The sequence below is a fragment of the Onychostoma macrolepis genome, chromosome 06 (assembly GCF_012432095.1).
Source record: "Onychostoma macrolepis isolate SWU-2019 chromosome 06, ASM1243209v1, whole genome shotgun sequence".
Classification (NCBI taxonomy): domain Eukaryota; kingdom Metazoa; phylum Chordata; class Actinopteri; order Cypriniformes; family Cyprinidae; genus Onychostoma; species Onychostoma macrolepis.
In genome coordinates this window covers 5,173,728-5,192,583 of record NC_081160.1, presented here as the reverse complement: position 1 = coordinate 5,192,583, position 18,856 = coordinate 5,173,728, and positions in this window count along the sequence as shown.

Genomic DNA, 18,856 nt, shown 5'->3' with positions numbered 1-18,856 from the left:
CTACACTCACCAGATCCCAATCCCCGGATTACTAATCACCGCCACCTGTCAACACTCATCAACAGCACTATATCCCTGCACTCCTCCCGTTCACTCACTGTCTGGTCTTAAACATACCGTGTTGACTAACCTGACCCACTTACCTGTTTGATCTACTTACCAGTTGTTCCTGTGTTCCGCTCCAGCTCTCCACCGTCTCCAAGCGCCGCTGTTCCTCCTGGATCCCCTGGAAGTAGGAAAAGGACATTAACCCTCAGTTAAGGCCCCACTGGCATCCCTATTCCCCACCTGCTTACCTGGACCTTCTGCTCATCTCCTTACCCCTCTGCATATTGTCAATAAACCTGTTCACGTTACTGCACTTACCTCTGTGTCCTGTGTCTGTCTGCTGACACTAATAGGCTAATTCACACTAATGCACAGATCTGTTTTAACATATCATAATATCAGATATTTTGTTCCGTCCTTAAGACATAACTAACTGTGTTTACAATAATTTTGCATCACAAAAGCATTGTGAGATGCAGGTCCATTTAACCGCTTACATTTTCAGAATTGCTACAGAGAGAATCGCAATGCATCGAATCTCCAACTTTATAATGTTCATGCACATGTTAATGTACAATATTACATGATATAACTTCAAATTATAGGTTTGGTCATTATTGTGAACAGTTTTTAGCATTAGAAAGGCATCAATAGTCCTTTAAAGATATACATTTGATTACTTTCTACTTCATTTTTTATGCCATCAGTTATTAAAACATTTTTCTCTTTTAATTTTCATGTACCGTAAATTGATTTCAAGCGATAGTTCACTTGGAACCATCTGGGATTAAATTAAGGTCATGCAAGGTCACAAAGGTCCCACAATGGGATTGAACCTTCAATGTTCAGCAATCCGCTTCTTTAATTACAGCGCAACCACCACAACATGAGGTATAAGATAGCTGAATTTGAATCAATATTATACACAACATGCATACACAACGATCATTGTGGGAAAATCTAAAGTTAAATAAATAACTATATTCCTAAATGCTTTATAGTGACACATAAATGAATGAAAAAAATGGATGGATGGATGCATGATGGATGATAGATGCTCAAGCATAGAGAAAGACAAACAATAGATAATGATACCATATAATTGTAAAATAATTGAAAGGCCTGCATGACTGAGAGGCAGGAACATTAACTATACAGCCATGCATGACAGCAGAGTGACAGAAAGACCCAAAATAACATGATCCAGGTCACTTCCCCTATAAAACGTCCTCTAAGCACAAATCCAAGGGGACTTTGAATAAATTACTACAGGAAGAGCTTAGCAATAGATGAGATGTGTGTGTGTGTGTGTGTGTGTACGTGTTTTTGTATGCGTGTCTCCTCATGATCCTTCAGCCAAACGACTGTGGCTTCTCGGGAAGGGATTGGTCAAACAGGTTAATTCATCGGTAAGCAAGTAATTCACATGAGACTGACAGTTTGAGGCCTCTAACCCTCTGATAGGCAGATTCCATACACTGTCAGGTGGAGACGCGCAGCCTCCGAGCTCATCCTGCTGAGGAGTGAGAGATCACAAGGGAACAAGAGAGACAAAGATTGCCTCTGCCGAAAGTGAATTGAAAGAACAGAAAAGGGCTGAGGGAGGGAGAGGGAATTTCTGGGCCTCTTGAGACAAACAAAACACCCGGGTTGCCAATCAGAAGACAGTCCCCAAGTGATGCTCTAAATCTGGTAGAGAGCTCGGGTGTGTGCTTGTGTGTGTCAGTGTGAGCAGTTGCATCTTATTGCGCTCATCAGATGATGACTCAACTTCCAGGTCTGTAAACAACGTAAGAAACGGCATTCTAATGTTGTCTTTTAGCATTCATTCATGCAGAATAAATATATTTCAGCTGTCTTTGTGTTATCTGGTGAATGGTTTCGCAAGAAGATCAGCAGGATCCTACTGTGGAACATGCAAAAAATAAAAAAATAAAAAAGGTATGATCAGTTTATCATGGCAGCTTATGTTTTTACATTACCTCAACTTGATTTTTTAATTTGGTTTAATGTAATTTAAAGGGATAGTTCACCCAAAAATGAAAATTACCCCATGATTTACTCACCCTCAAGCCTTCATAGGTGTATATGACTTTCTTCTTTCAGATGAGTTAAACATGTCCTGGCTTTTCCAAGCTATATAATGCCAGTGAATGGGGGTCAAGATTTTGAAGCACCAAAAAGTGTGTCTATCCATCGTAAGTGCTACAGGCCTTCTGAAGTGAATCGATGTGTTTGTGTTAGAAAAATTTCTGCTAACTGTTGTACTCATGTTCACGAGAGAGTGGCTTTCCAGCGGATGACGTAGGATGTAGGCGTAGCGTAAACTCAGGTGAGAATATGCTAGTCTTGTGAGAACCAAGTTTTGTTTACAAACTAGTCTCGCCTTGGCTTATATCAAAATCATTTGACATTTTTCTTTACAAATCCTCATTTTGTACTTTCAATTCATGCCCTGTGTTTTGTTTTGCTCTCTCATCTGTTCTTCCGCATTCGTCGCTTTCTTACGCACGTAATCTACTGTAAAGCCACTCTCTTGTGAACACGTGTAAGACAGTTTGTTTTAGATATGGATATTATACAAACTCATCACTTTGTTTCAGAAGGTCTTTATTAACCTCCTGGAGCCGTGTGGAGCACTTTTTATGATAGATGGATGGACATTTTTATGCTTCAAAATCTCAACCACCATTCACTGATATTATAAAGCTTTGAAGAGCCAGTATATTTTTTAATATAACTCTGATTGTATTCGTCTGAAAGAAGAAAGTCATATACACCTAGGATGTTGAGTAACCCTCAGGGTGAGTAAATCATGGGGTAATTTTCATTTTTTGGTTAACTATCCCTTTAAAGGGTTACTCCACCCCAAAATGAAAATGTTGTCATTAAAGTGCCCCTATTATGGATTTTTGAAAATTACCTTTCATGCAGTGTGTAACACAGCTCTACACTCATTGCCAAAAATATCGGCACCCTTGGTAAATATGATCAAAGAAGGCTGTGAAAATGAATCTGTATTGTTGATCCTTTTGATCTTTAATTACAAAAAATCACAAAAATCTAACCTTTCATTGGATATATCATTATGAAATAAATGTTTTTCTCTAATACACATTGGCCACAATTAAAGGCACCCTTTTATTCAATACTTTTTGAAACCTCCATTTGCCTGTTTAACAGCTCTAAATTTTCTCCTATGATGCCTGATGAGGTTAGAGAACACCTGACAAGAGATCAGAGACCATTCCTTCATCCAGAATCACTCCAGACCTTTTAGATTCCCAGCTCCATGTTGGTGCTTCTCTTCAGTTCACCCACTCATTTTCTATAGGGTTCAGGCCAGAGGACGGGAATGGCCATAGCAGAAGCTTGGTTTTGTGCTCAGTGACCCATTTTTGTGTTGTTTTTGAGGTTTGTGTTTGGATTATTGTACGGTTGGAAGATCCAAACATGACCCATTATAAGATTTCTAATAGAGTCAGTCACTTATTGATTTTTTATCTGTTGGTATTTGATAGAATCCATAATGCCATGTGTCTAAACAAGATGTCCAGGACCTCCAGCAGAAATATAGGCCCACAACATCAAAAATACAGCGGTATATTTCATTGTACACATGGGGTACTTTTTATCCCTGTGTTCACCAAACCCATCTTGAGTGTTTGCTGATAAAAAGCTCATTTTTTAGTTTCATCTGACCATAGAAGCCAGTCCCATTTGAAGTTCCAGTCGTGTCTGATAACTGAATATGCTGGAGTTTGTTTTTGGATGAGCTAGGAGAATTTTTCTTGAAACCCTCCCAAACAACATGTGGTTATGTAGGTGCTGTTTGACAATTTTTTTTAAAGGTTTTCTGACCCTGAGGCTCAACTATTTTCTGCAATTCTCCAGCTGTGGTCCTTGGAGAATCTTTAGCCACTCAAACTCTCATCCTCACTGTGCATTAGGACGATATAGACACACGTCCTCTTCCAGGCAGTTTCGTAACATTTTATTTTGATTGTAAATTCTTAATTATTGTCCTGATGGTGGGAATGGGAATTTTCACTGCTCTAGCTCTTTTCTTAAAGCCGCTTCACTAATTTGTGAAGCTCAATTATCTTTTGCTGCACATCAGAAATATCTTCTTTGGTTTTTCTCATTGTGATGGATGATTAAGGGAATTTTGGCTTGTTTCCCCCTCCTATTTATATTTCTGTGAAACAGGAAGCCATGGCTGGATAATTTCATGTTCATAATCACTCTGGAGTGCTCAAAATTGTGAATATGAATATACTTCAGAGATATTTTACTCATAAGAATTTCTAGGGGTGCCAATAATTGTGTCCAATGTGTATTTGAGAAAAACATTTATTTCATTTTAAATTCTTATTATCCAATGAAAGGTTAATACAGATTCATTTTCACAGCTTTCTTTGATCATATTTACCAAGGGTGCTGGACTGTCAGTTTACTGCTAGCAACTCGAGGCAATTGATATGCCACTGCCCCGTAGCTCCACGCCCGTTGCACATGGCTCCCCACCCCATGGCAGAGGCATCTGTTGATACAACAACATGCCTGGATACTTACACTAGGGGAACTCCCGCCCGAAAGAAAAGCAAGATCCGACCACAGGCTGAAGGTCTGACGGCAGGATGAGGTAACTGAGACCCAGTACGTTCCTGCAGCCAGCTCCACGCTGCGGCCATGAAGGCTACTGCTGAGACCGTGCTGGAGTGGAGGTGGAGGAAGCAGGAGGGCACCCTCGGCGACAAGCAGGCGGAGGGACTGTGGCCGGCAGTGGGGTGGCGAAAGCAGCAGACCGCCCAGGCAGGAAGTGACGAAACGCTTCCGTCTGCTTCTGTGCAGCGGAGAACTGTCTGACCCAGGGCCCGCGCTGTGACTTTCGTCACCCCTAGGGCAAGGTCCGTCGCTGTACGCAGTTCCTGCAACACACCTGGGTCAGCACCACCCTTGTGCAGCTGCTTTAACGACTTGGCCTGGTGGACCTGCAGGAGGGCCATGGCGTACAGGGCGGAAGCGGCCTGTCCAGCAGAACTGTAAGCCTTGGCTGTTAGTGTGGACGAGAACTTACAGGCCCTGAACAGAAGGCGTTGATTACCCCGCCAGGCGGCGGCACCTTGCGGGCAGAGCTGCATTGCAATAGCACGCTCGACTGAGGGGATCTCCTTGGATACCCAAGGATACCCTTGGGTCGCACCACTATCGAGGGTGGGGAGGACGGAGGAAGCACTAGGTCCGTTTCAGGCAGAAAAAGGTGCCTTCCAAGACTGTCAGATCGTGACTGTCAGACGGAGCCAGGAAGCGACTGCATCCAGAAATGCACGAGCAGGAAGAAATCATTAAAAAGACACCCGTCGCTCTTGGAGCTCTTTTAGAAATACTCTTTTAGAAAGGGCACTGAAGTGTCCAGGGGAGGTCGTGGCTCGACCGCAGTTTGATGAGCTGCAGCACGCCGTGAGAGAAGCAGCAGCACTGGATCGGCAACCCCCGCTGAAGCGCTGTAACGCCAACACTGAGACTTGCTGTCTGTAGACACTCTCGGAGATTTGCGCTGAAAGGCTCGGCTCCGAAGCGGAAAGCTGATGTGCGTCTGCACGCGCTCTCCTTTTATACCCAACTGTCATTGGCTTGTTTTGTTAACACTCGAAGGTGATTGGGCTCTTGGGCGAGATCCCATTTACGTCAGTCACTATGACGTAACGTCGAACGTGACTGACTGAAAGGGAACAAATAAGCCATCAGAAGGATGGCAGTGTAATTAGTTCTACAATTAAAAAAAAAAAAAAAAAAAAAAAATGTGTTGCCTGCATAGTATTACAGTACAGGAATGAATGAATATATTTTACAAACATTTTAAACTTTTTTATTTATTTATTTTTTTTTCACTGTTTGAAAATACTGTTTTTGGTTCAGCAAACCATTCCATTCTATCCAATAGATAGATATAGTAGATAGATAGATAGATAGATAGATAGATAGACCGACAGACAGACAGATAGATAGATAGATAGATAGATAGATAGATAGATAGATAGATAGATAGATAGCCTACATACATACATAAAAATAGAATTTCTTATTTATTACCTGTGAACACCCTGCACATCATACCGAGTTCAATTACCAAAATTCAGCATTAGCTGTTTGTTTTTAAAGTCATTATTTTAAAGTCACTTGTTTTGTAGAGTCACCCACCATATTTTTAGAATGTTCACCCACCCATTTTTTTTGTTTTGTTTTGAATATTGTAATCTCTGTTGTGTGTTTCATGCTCTAATTCGAGTGTCTTGCCACAACAACATGCTGTGCTTTACCCAGATGTCACTGTAGAGCTCGGAGGGAAACCAAAACGACCTTGTTTTGATATTTTCCCATTTTCATCTTTGTGTAAAAGCAAAGACAAATGTGTTTGCCTGTTTGTGCTTAATAGTTCTACATATGATGTTTGTGAGAGTTTGCATTTCTCCCCACAAAATAAGAGTACAATATGGCACAAAATAAATGTGGTTTCCCTCTTCGCAAACAAATTTGTTTCTCTCTCTCTCTCTCTCTCTCGATTGTTTTTCCTGGCTGTCTGATGTAATACCGGAGAAGGTGCGGTGCAGTGCGAGCCTAGCATTACGGGAGACAGGGGTGATTTCCTCTGGGTCATGGCATTGATTTGGAGCGACCCTGGAGGCCACGCGAGCAGCAGGTGGCACACTGACCTGAATTAGGCGATATGGAGCAGTGGTAATCAGACAACTTCTACAGCATTTCTCTCAGTCCTAAAGCAGACACTGAGATGTGAACATCACTAACCCTTGCTTTGCTGGCTGTTCCCACATGCTCAAGTAATAACCAACTTCAGCTTACAAGCAGCCATCATATGTCTTATTTGGAGGATGCTTCATCAGAGCAGAGAGAAAAAAATAAATACAAAAATACAAAAGCACAAAACAAATTACTATTCAGACACCATTTACTCACCCTATTCCTTTAAAGGTGCAATAGGAGATCTTGGAAAATGCTAACTTTAGCCTAATAGCACTGAAAGCGAACGGCCCACCCTCCCTGCAATCGCCGTCTAAAGCCACGCTCCCTGCAAGCATACACTCACAGACCAGAATACCAGAGACAACATTACTACAATAGGCTACATCAGCGGATGCCAATTCCCCAATTTCATATGTATCTCTTATCACGTACAACATTTATTCTTTTCGACCATAAGTGCCCTGCAAAGTGGACATCACCAGATATTCCACCATGAATCCAGTTCGAAGCGAGCATAATACAAAGGGCATTAAAGTGAGCTAGATGTAAATTTAAATAGTATTTATTTACAGAGGTATATTATGTCACACTTCACACTTCTCTAGTAAGTTTTGTCTGTGTGTGAAGACGCTGTGTAGCGCAAATACGTGAATGAATGTTCCGAAGTGAAGTAAACTTCAACAGCTTTCCCCTGCTCAGGGAGTAGGGAGCAAAGAACACTATGTGGGGAGCATGTCAGTTGGTGCACAGTTCATGCACATAGCTCACTTCTAACGAGCTGGTTATCTGAATCGGGGTTTGTGAACTAAGCGAGACATGCAAAATATGCTGGGGAGGTGGGGGGTTGGGAACTGCTTGGCTACATCAGGTGTCATTCACCAGTGATAAAACTTTATAGTACAGTTATTACTATGCACAGTGTGCAGGATCGTGCTGATGACGTATCCTATCTGCGCAAACCAGGTGCGCAGAGTTATGCTAATACATATGTTGACAGGCAGGTAGGAAAGTCAATAAAAACGCTCGGACCAAGCGTTTTGATTTGACAAACATTTATTGGTCCTACGCCTTCCACAGAATATATAAATACAGATAAATACATTTAGACCACTTAACTTAATGATTGCTATCGGGATGTGAAGAGACTTTCAACCAGCATAACAAAAAAAATTTCTGATGACAATCACCTATTGCACCTTTAATTAACTAGCATGCATAATTGCACAATTTGCATTACAATAAAGTATAACACAAATGCGTTTTAGGGTATTAAGCAGCACAATCACTTTAAACATTAATTATAAGAAGAACTATTTCTCGAGCAGAAAATATGAATATTCGAAGGATTTCTGAAGTACTATGTGACACTCAAGACTGGAATAATGGCTGCTGAAAATTCAGCTTTGCATCATAGAAGTAAATTGCATTTTAAAATATATTCAAATAGAAAATGTTTATTTTAAATAGCAATATTGTGAAATATTATTACAGTTTTTACTTTGCTTTTACTTTTTATTTTTGCTTTGGCCAGCATAAGAGACTTCTGAGCCCAAATTTCACATTTTGTATTTCTTCATCTAGGAATGTATGCCATTACAACGAAGTATGTCACCATAAGCGTTTATGAATCTTCAGAATCAAGTGTGCACTTGAACAGTCCACACGCTGCAGGTCAAGTATTGATCACTTGCGTAAAGAGCACTTGGCTTACTTTAAATTGGGTCTTACCTGAAGCAATCTGACTAACTCGAGTTAATGCACAAAACAATTATCCTTCTTAGCACCCTGATTTAATCAGGCTCTGTGTGTACAGGGAAATAAAGGTATGCCTCTTGCTAAGAGAGACAATTTCACATGCATACGACCTCCCTCCCTTTAGAAAAATTAGAGCCAATGGAGATTACATAGAGAATTAAGCAGTTAGCTCATACACACAAGTGTGTTTCTGTGCTAATGCCGATGCCATTGATGGCTCCCCGTGCAGACGCAAACGCTTTGAGATGTGAGCACAATAATTTTTTTTGGCAGGAAATGACAATCTGTTGGAATTGCATAAAAAGGTACTGAAAAATGTCGAAAGTGGTTGCATTTCATAGATAAGCGTCCTATTTTTAAAACAAAGGACATGAGTCGGTGCGGAAGAATATGTTTTTATTATTATATGTGTGGAAGTGCTTTCTCAGGCAGTGAAACTAATGCCATTTATCATTTGCAGCACTTACAGTTTACTTTTTTACATAATTTAATAGGTTGCATGAAAGCTGAAAAAGACCAACCAAGATGGTAACAATGCATAATGCATAATGTTGAATGCATATTTACACAGGCCTAATAAAGAATATTGTTACAGTCAAAAATGTTTACAGTCAAAAGTGAGTTCAGTAAGGCTTCAGGCAATCCTAGGCAATCCATTTAAATGTTAACAGTTTCCTTCAAGTGGCCCATCATCCACAGAAAAAAATCCATTGAGTTTAATAATAAAGCGTAAAAATGTCTCGTGGGGCCTTAAAGCCGGATGGACCAAATTGTATCTCCGTTTGAACATAGGCCGACTGAGTAATTCTGTGTCCATGACACATCTCAACCACTTCATTTCCTGTTAGGCAATTTTTTTGGACAGTTTCTCTTCACTTTAGCCGTTTTGAATCTATAGGTGTAAACTTGCTGTGCGACTGAGATCCATTAGCATTTTTTTAAATAAGTATTTATAAGCTATAGGGTTGTCTCCCTAGAGCTGTTTCCAATTTATACACTGTCCACAAACTAGCTTTTTATTTGCATACAAAACATTGCTCTCAATAGAGACATATTCTGGCATCTCTGTTTTTTTTTTGATATTTTTCTCCCTTTTTACCTCATAAATTAGAGCCACTGCACTGAATTTGTTCTATGTAAAACGCCTTATTCAGCATTTCGCTCATACTTTTTAGTATATACAAACTCTATTTAACTAGTGTTCACCACTGTGTGTTCAACATCAATCTCACTAACAACAGCCTGTCGACGGCATGGTCTTAAGAATTCATTGTGAGAGAGTTTTGAGAGTGTCAAGTGCTCATGTGGTTGTCATCCAGTAACAGGTCATATGTTGAGTAACTGTGATTCTTCAGCAAGGCTGCATTATATTAACCAAACAATAAAGACATGTATGATGCTACAAAAGATTTCTGTTTCAAATAAATGCTTTAAAATAATCTAAATTCTCTTGAATATTCCATTTATCAAATAATCCTGAAAAAAAAAAAAAAAGAGTATCTCAGTTTATAAAAAAAAAAGATATATATATATTGAGCAGCACGACTGTTTTCAACAGTGATGATAATAATAGTAAATGTTTCTTGAGCAGCAAATCAGCATATTAGGATGATTTCTGAAGGATCATGTGACACTGAAGACTGGAGTAATGCTGAAAATTCATAAATTACATGTGAACTTTTTTTTTTAAATATTTTATTTTAAATAGTGTGAAATATTATTACAATGTTTTTTTTTTACTGTATTGATCAAATAAATGCAGCCTTGGTGAGCATAACAGGATTAACCGTAGTGTGTTTATGTATATAATCAGGGCCAATACTAACATTTTGCCACTCCTGCCAATTGCCAATGACTTGAGAAATGTGCATTATTTTATTGAAAATAACAGAACAAATTGGGGATAAACATCTTATTGCAATTAATAATAATAATTGTATTATTATTATTATTAGTAGTAGTAGTAGTAGTATTGTTGTTGTTGTTGTTGTTTATTTATTTATTTTTTAGCGCTGTCAAGCGATTAATCGCATCCAAAATAAAAGTTTTTGTACATAATATATGTGTGTATTATGTATATTTAGTATGTATATATAAATACACACACACATACAGTATATATTTAGAAAATATTTACATGTATATACATTTATATATTTATAATTTTATATTATATATAAATATTTCATATATAAACAACATTTTTCTTAAATATATACATAAATGTATTTGTATTTATATATACATAATAAATATACACAGCATACACATATTATGTAAACAAAAACTTTTATTTTGGATGCGATTAATCGTTTGACTGCACTATTTTTTTTATTTTATTATTTTTATTTTTTTTACCATAGGGCTTTTATTTTGTCAGACAGCAACAGGGGAACTTCACTTTTGAAATACTTCTATTTTGTTGACAACAGCTTTAGAAATATTTTTTTTTTTACAAATGTAGCAGGATGTTTGGCACATTTTGCATTTTCAAATACACTGTATACATGACTCAAACTCATTCGCTTTTACTCGATACACTCCACTCGAGTTCGTGTGGAACCGCATTTACTGCGAAGTGCTCAGAGACACTAAAAACTGTTATCATGAGCGGCTCATGTGAAAAGATCACAACTTCGGTACATCAGATTACATATTTATATACTTACAATGCAGTCTTTGTGATTTGATAATTGCGCCGAAAAATATGCGCTCTCAGACATATAACTAATTTTACCTGTCAACTGGCGATTATCACCATTTCATATCCTCAATGCTGATTTTTCACTTGCATTTGGTGCGTGGCGAGTGTTAATTTTAGGCCCTGCATAAAATGTTTTTATATACTGAATTTTGCTTGCAATGCAGTCTTTGCGATTTGATAATTGCGCCGAAAAATATGCGCTCTCAGACATATAACTAATTTTACCCATCAACTGGCGATTATCAGCGTTTCATATAATCAATGCTGATTTTTCACTTGCACTTGCGCAATTTTAGGCCCTGCATGCAATGTTTATATATACATTTTAATATGATAGTTATTCATTAATTAGTTTGCATTTCAGTCTAAATGGTCCTATTAGATTTGGACTGGAGTAATTTGTTTTAATGTTCAGGTTGCGATGTGAGCCTAGCGTCACAATACAAATGCAGTAACGCTTCCCTCTAGACCTCTGGCATCTGGTTATCCCTTGGATTGGTTTTCCATTCAAGAGAGGTAATTCCAGCTGGTCTGGGTCAGGATGAGTTCAAGATCTCCTATTGCCAGAGATCCCCAGCCACAGTGTTAACCACCACAAGCGGCTGGAGGCTGCACAGATGAGTGTCAGCACCTTATCCCTTTTATCAAGGGGAAAAAAGTATCTACGCAAAACCCCCGCTCCCCAGCGAGCACGCGGCGTCTCTGTAACCACGCATTTGCAGAAAAAGAAAAATAAAGAGACGTATTCGGCCTCTCCATCTTGTGCTCCAAAAGATCCATTAGTATTCTGAGCAAAGCTTAGCCGGTGACAAGCCATACATCACCGTCACAGCAAAACGCTCTCTCTCTTTCTCTCTTCCTCTCTCTCCACAGAGCCGCCCTGCAAATATGGGGAGCGCATGTTCTTTTGTTTGTATGCCACCCTCTATCCTGCGAGTGTCCTCTAATCTGTGTCCGCAGACGACGCACGTACACGTACCTCTTTTACAGCTCAGCCATTACAGAGGACGTGCCGGTGCCAGAGGAGAGAGATGCATTCTGGGAAGGTCCGTAGGAAAGGGACACTTTTCACGACGCGAGCGCGACTGTCTCGCCAACCGTTCGTCCTTGACTAACCTTGTCCTTTTACGGAGCTATTAAAGAGCGCTGTAAATTACATTGATGGGTCCCTCAAAAACGCTCTCCCGTTTGACTGTTTTCAGCCTGATCGACGAGCTCCAATAACGTGAATTATCAGAAAATATGAGACGCCCAACTGCAAACTGTTGCGTTCTGAATAATGCCTGCATTGTTATGCTGCTTTGAATGGCCAGGTAATACGAAAATGCTCCCAGCGGAAGCATTATGATGAATAAGACAAGACTTTTTGCCTGTAATATGTTTCCATGTGAACAAAACATAGACATTATCATATTTATTACTTTGCTCAGCTCTGTGGAGATTTGTGTCATGCAATTTACACTGTACGGGACACAAATAAAAGCAGCAAACACTTTTTTCCCCCCTCAGTCCCCTTCAATCTCAATAGACACGATGATTGAGCACAGTATATAAGTGAAAATGTCCAGCGTGACTCAGCTCAAAACTGAATTCACATTAATAGCTCCTCAGAGTTTTGAGTCCTTTTTGCTTGAGGGAAATGGTGAAATAGTGGATTTCGGATCTCTAGCGCAGTTCATCTTGCAAGAATTATTGGAATTTCTTTTCGAGTCCTTCCACCAGATATTTGAAAGAGATGAGAGAAATGCATTTCTCAGAAGTATCGAATAGGTTTTTGAAAATAAAGAGGGGGAAATAATGTTTGGTCCGAAATAAAAGTGCTATTGTTCCTGGAAAATGTGAACTTTGGTCTCTGTAGGAGCAAGGCTATGTGGGTTTATTGCTTGTTTGATTGGATCAGATGCTCCATTTGTGTCACACTGAGGAGATGCATAAATCTGGGTTGCGTTTGCCGGTGTGTGTGTGTGTGTGTGTGTGTGTGTTTATGTGGCTATGTCAGACAGATAGAGTCTGGCCTTGTTAATGCATCACCCCTGAGAGTGTGTTTTTGGTCAGAAAGACTGATTAGGGATGTGCGAAAGGTGAATCAAGGCAGGTGTTAAATCTAGAGCAAGAGCAGGGGACGGGGACGTGCTCCTGTGCTTTAACTGACCTGAGAGAGGCTGATTGGGTCAGGCGTTGACCTGGTGAAAGGTCAAGGTGACCAGAACAAACAAGCGTCTGTTTGACCTCTACTTCAGCTGTGAGGTCAGGAATTGTGCTCCGTGAACAACCTCAGCATCGCATACTTTGGGATGTGACCCTACTGTAAGCTGATCCTATACTTGTCCTCTTTAGAGTAACAAGTGTGACACATAAATTCATGCTTTAGGTGCAGGTGTTTGTACAATATACAACTCTGGCTTTACCTCTTTAGCACTAGTTTACTTAAAAATAAAATATTCTATCATTTACTCAAACTCTATCAGGCTCTTTCTCCTTAGGAGCACTAAAGAGCACTACTTTTTTTTTTTTTTTTTTCATACAAGTGAAAACAAAAAGAGACAAATGCTGTAGAGCTCTAAACTGACACTTAGCACCATGAAGTCAATATGACTTGTGTGCCTTCAGACGTGTGAATGATGGGAATTGTGGATGATAGCTTTGTGTGAAAGCTCTCAAATCAACTTTAGATGCATCATTGATTCTTGCATGTCACCGAGCTAACAATATAAAAACTCAATCCATCCACCCACCCACCCACCCATCCATCCATCCATCTGTATATGTGTATAATTAATTTAATAATTTATCCCCCCCCCCCCATTTTTAAAATTTATTTTCAATGGATTTCTTTTTTCTTTCTTTTATGTTTTTTTTTTCTTTGCACACAAGCCTACTGAATAACTTAAGATATACGCATAAAAAATATAGCATATGTTAAATTGACTATTGTTTGTTATTACGAAACTTGGCAGCACCAATCTCTATTTATTGCATGGGGAAAAAAAAAAAACATAAATATTCTGCCTAACATCTCTTCTTGTTCCACTGCAGAAAGAAATTCATATGGGTTTGAAACAACCTGAGGGTGTGTAAATGATGACAAATATTTTATTTTTAAATGGGCTGTTCTTTTAATTAGGTTACTGTGTTTTTGAACAACCCCAGTCTGAGTGAATGACATGTAAGATTGCTGCATGATCTGAACGAGGAGTCTTTTTCCTGCATTATCATTCTGACTCTTTCTTCATTTGTCCACTAGTGGGCACTCATATTACACTATGCCGTCATGCAGAAACACCGCTGTTGCATCTCTCCTCTCCTGCATTAAAGCCGCAGGCGCCGTTGCTACACAGGGCCCTGCGGAGACCCAGTCGTAACCCGGCTCACTCATCAGAGCGACAGGGAGAGAAAATGTCAGCCTGCTGAAGGTTGGTGAGGTGGCGACGTAATTAATTAATGTTTTGATTTGGTGGCGTTTCACTTTGGCGCAGCGCGAGAGAGTGGCATTTAAAGGGGGAGATATTAATGAATGCAGCGCTGTCGTTAAAGCCATCATATTGTGGATATTAATGAAAGGAGAGGAGGAGGGCATGCTGACACTGAGGAGGAAGAGCGGAGAGAGGAAATGACACACTGAGAGATTTTTGAGTGCGGGCGCGCAGGTGAAGATGGCGCGTTCTTTATTCTTCATTTCTGCAAAACCCAAAAGCTCAAAGACTTATTCAGTGAAACATTTGTGGTGCGGTGTGTAAATATCAATGTCTGCAAAGTCTTCCTCGGCCGGGTTCATCTGCTGGCTTACGCCTCATGTATCGTTCACAAGGCCATATCTGTGTGTTCGAGCCCCGGGCTGAATTCATCTCCTGATGTGCTCTTCACAAGCACTGACAGGCCTGTTTGAGGCATCATGGGATGGAAGAAACTCTTCAGCATTGACGTTTTTGTCTTTTTTTCTCACCACGTGCGGACGCCCTGCCTCATGTCTCTCTCCTTCCGAGCTGCCTCCGCTATCTATTCCCATCCAGCGTTTGCTGAAATGTCTCCGAGCTCTTCCGCAGTCTCAATTACCAGTGATGGCAATCTGCTCGTGCAACCAGAGGCTGCTGCAGGTGGCTCGCCCCCGGGGAACAATATGGAGGAGGCCGGCTGTGTGGCAGCAGCGATTCTGTGAGAGCTAAATGCCTAAACACGTCCAGAGATACCGGAGATGAGAGGAGAGAGCAATGCAGAGGGAAAGTTACAGTTTTGTCATGAAAGATTCTTTGATTCTGCATGTTTTGCACAGGCATTTTCATGTAGAGAACCTGATCCAGCTGTTTGGCTTTTAGAAATTAGTGATGCGCTGAAAATACTCGACCACCAATGAATTTCCAGTTTCGGATGACACTGTTTTGGAGGGCTGAAAATGATTTACCACCACTGACTGAAATTTTGACATTGAATTAGTGCTTCTTTGATGGTGTGTTTTGACTCTGTTAGTGTCTATTTTGTACTCACAATGTGGATTAACAACGACAGCTTAAATAGTTAGTTCAACCAAAAATGTTAATTCTGTCATTAATTACTCACCCACTCATGTTATTCCAAACCCGTAAGATCTTCGTTCACAAATTAAGATATTTTTTATGAAATCCACGAGCTTTCTGACCCTGCATAGACAGCAACGCATCTGACAAAGACCCAGAAAGGTAGTAAGGACATTGTTAAAATAGACTTTGCGCACAATTCTCATAGCTTACATTACGGTTGAACCACTGATGTCACATGGACTGTTTTAACGATCTCTGCTTTAACGATCTTACTGCCTTTTTGGGGCTTGAGCATTTCAGTTGCGTTACTATCTATGCAGTGTTAGAAAGCTCTCGAATTTTATAAAAAAATATTGTAATTTGTGTTCTGAAGTTGAACGAAGGTCTTATGGTTTGGATCGACATGAAGGTGAGTAATTAATGATATAATTTTTATTTTTGTGTGAACTAACCCTTTAATATAGCTGTGTGGATGCTATAGGTTTGGGTTGACAATATTGATGTCTCGATTTTAATCAATCTGCATTTTGCTGAACAAAGATATTTTAGTATATGTGGTTTCTTAGTTGATGCTCTCAACCAGAATCTCCAAATTTGGTCAATTTTATAACAAATTATGAACAACAAAGGTCGTTTTGTCAGTCTTTAATGTGGGGCGACAGATCACTATAGTCACTCAGTTCAAGTTGCATCTCTTCCTCTTTACTGCTAGTTATATCACAAAATAAACATTAAAGGGACAGTTATCCCAAAACTCTAAATTCTGTCATTTACTCACCCTCATGTTGTTCCAAACCTGTGTTCTGCTGAACAAAAATATATTCTGAAGAATGTTGGTAACCAAACAGTTGATGGTAACCATTGACTTCCCATCGACTTTCCACCCACATTCTTCAAAATATCAAAATATCTGACAGAAAAAAGAAGAAAAAAAAGAAATTCATATAGGTTTGGAACAACATAAGTGTGAGTAAATGACAATTTAAATTTTTGGATGATCTATTCCTTTAATGAAGATCAGAAGGTATATTGAAAGAAAGTACAGCATGCTATGTTTAAGCATTTCAACCAAAGAAAAAAAGTCAGTAAAACATTGTAAACAATGTCACATAACATTCACCTCAGAAAAGCCATTCAATGTGTTATTTAGCAAGAAAACAAACAAAAAACAAATAACAGGAGCATTTGGGTAAATGTGTGCATTATTTGACATATTCCTTATATTTTTATTTTATTAATGTATTTTTGAATAAATCTGTCATGAAAACAAGCATTTATTACAGTAAGCATTTAAAAGTTTATATTTCAACAACAAAAGAATAGAGCATAAACATTAAAAAGTTGATATAAAAATAAATTTATATTTGCACAATTTTTATTATTTTAGTGCTGTTAAAGGATTAATTGCAACCAAAATAAAAGTTTTTGTTTACATAATATATGTATGTGTACACTGTATATTTATTATGTATATATAAATACACACACATACAGTATATATTTTTAAAATATTTACATGTATATAATTTATATTATTATATTTTATATTATATAAATATATTTAAAATATAAGCATAACATATTTTTCTTACATATATACATGCATGTGTTTGTATTTATATATACATAATAAATATACACAGTATGCACATTATGCAAACAAATACTTTTATTTTGGATGCAGTTTATTGCAATTAATCGTTTGACAGCACTATTTTATTTTTATTTTTATTTTGTGGCTAATTGTAAACGTTTTGTTTTCTGTGTTTAAGTAACAAATTACATAAAACAAAAAAATAAAATAATGTCTGGGGAGAGCTAGAGTTCAGCTCACAAAATGCTGCTAATAAATCTCTATTGAAAAATGCACTATAAATACAGAATTCATTTTCTTGAAATTTATTACAACACTGTGGCCTAACCAATACAACGTGATAAAGCAACAAGCTGTCTCTTCCATGTTAATTTAAACATTTGTCCTAACTAGCCACAACAGGACATTTTGCCTGCCATCATGCTAGGCAGTCCTGCCCTCAATGAAATCTCACTGGTTAATAAATATCTCACTCCAGATAACTATATATAAAACATCACATTTATTTAGAGTTTTCAGCCTGGGCAGAAAAATTGCTTGTTGTAATTTGCCATGCATCCTGGTTAAGACAAAATGTTAACACGAATAATGCGATGGTAAAGTTGAAAATTGCCATCTTTTTTTTTTCTCCTCATCTCATCTTTGTATCCAGCTCATGACCTTAGTACTTTCAGTGCTATGTTGAAATACAGGAACAGCAGCTATGCCTTTAAAAACATTATCAGCTCAATGGACATGTTTCAGTTAAAAAAAAAAAAAAACAACAAAAAACAAATGCAGTAAAATTTAACATAAAACTGATGAAAAAAAAAAAAAAAAACTTCTAGTAGTCATTTTGCAAAGACTAGACAATACAATATTTCTTTCATTTGAAAGAGAGCTTTTTAAGAACTTTCCAAATCCAATTTTTATATGATTTTCCACATAAACCGGTTTTATAAAATGAATCAAAAATCTGTTTCTGCTCTGTCTCTTTTGGGCCGAGATAAATGCAATATCTGTATCGTTTTTCTTTTTCTATTAGATGTAAATTGCTCAGAAACTATACAGATGGCCTTTTTATAGACCGATATTTCTTATCTGCCCTTGACAGACCCTCTAAATTTAATTTCCCTGCATTCTACAAAAAGTCCAGCATGCTGATGCCGTTGGAATGCATTTCTTGTCCGATTTCCCATGTTCTTGAAAGCCCACATTGCACTGCTCGCCATTACAAATTTGAAGCCTGTTTCGGTCGCAATCAATTCCATTCTTCAGTGCATTATTACTCTACGAGTAGGAGACAGGAATCCAGAGATCTCATTAGACTAAAACAAAGTTATGCATTTCTCTGCCTGGTCTAACGATCCACAGCAATCTGTGAGTGCTAAAGACAAGACTTTGACCGTAATGGTACTCAAAATGGGGGAGAAAATGTGAGCAGGAATCTCAGAGAGCAGCTCTGTCTTTGATTTATTGAATGCTCACTCTTGGAAA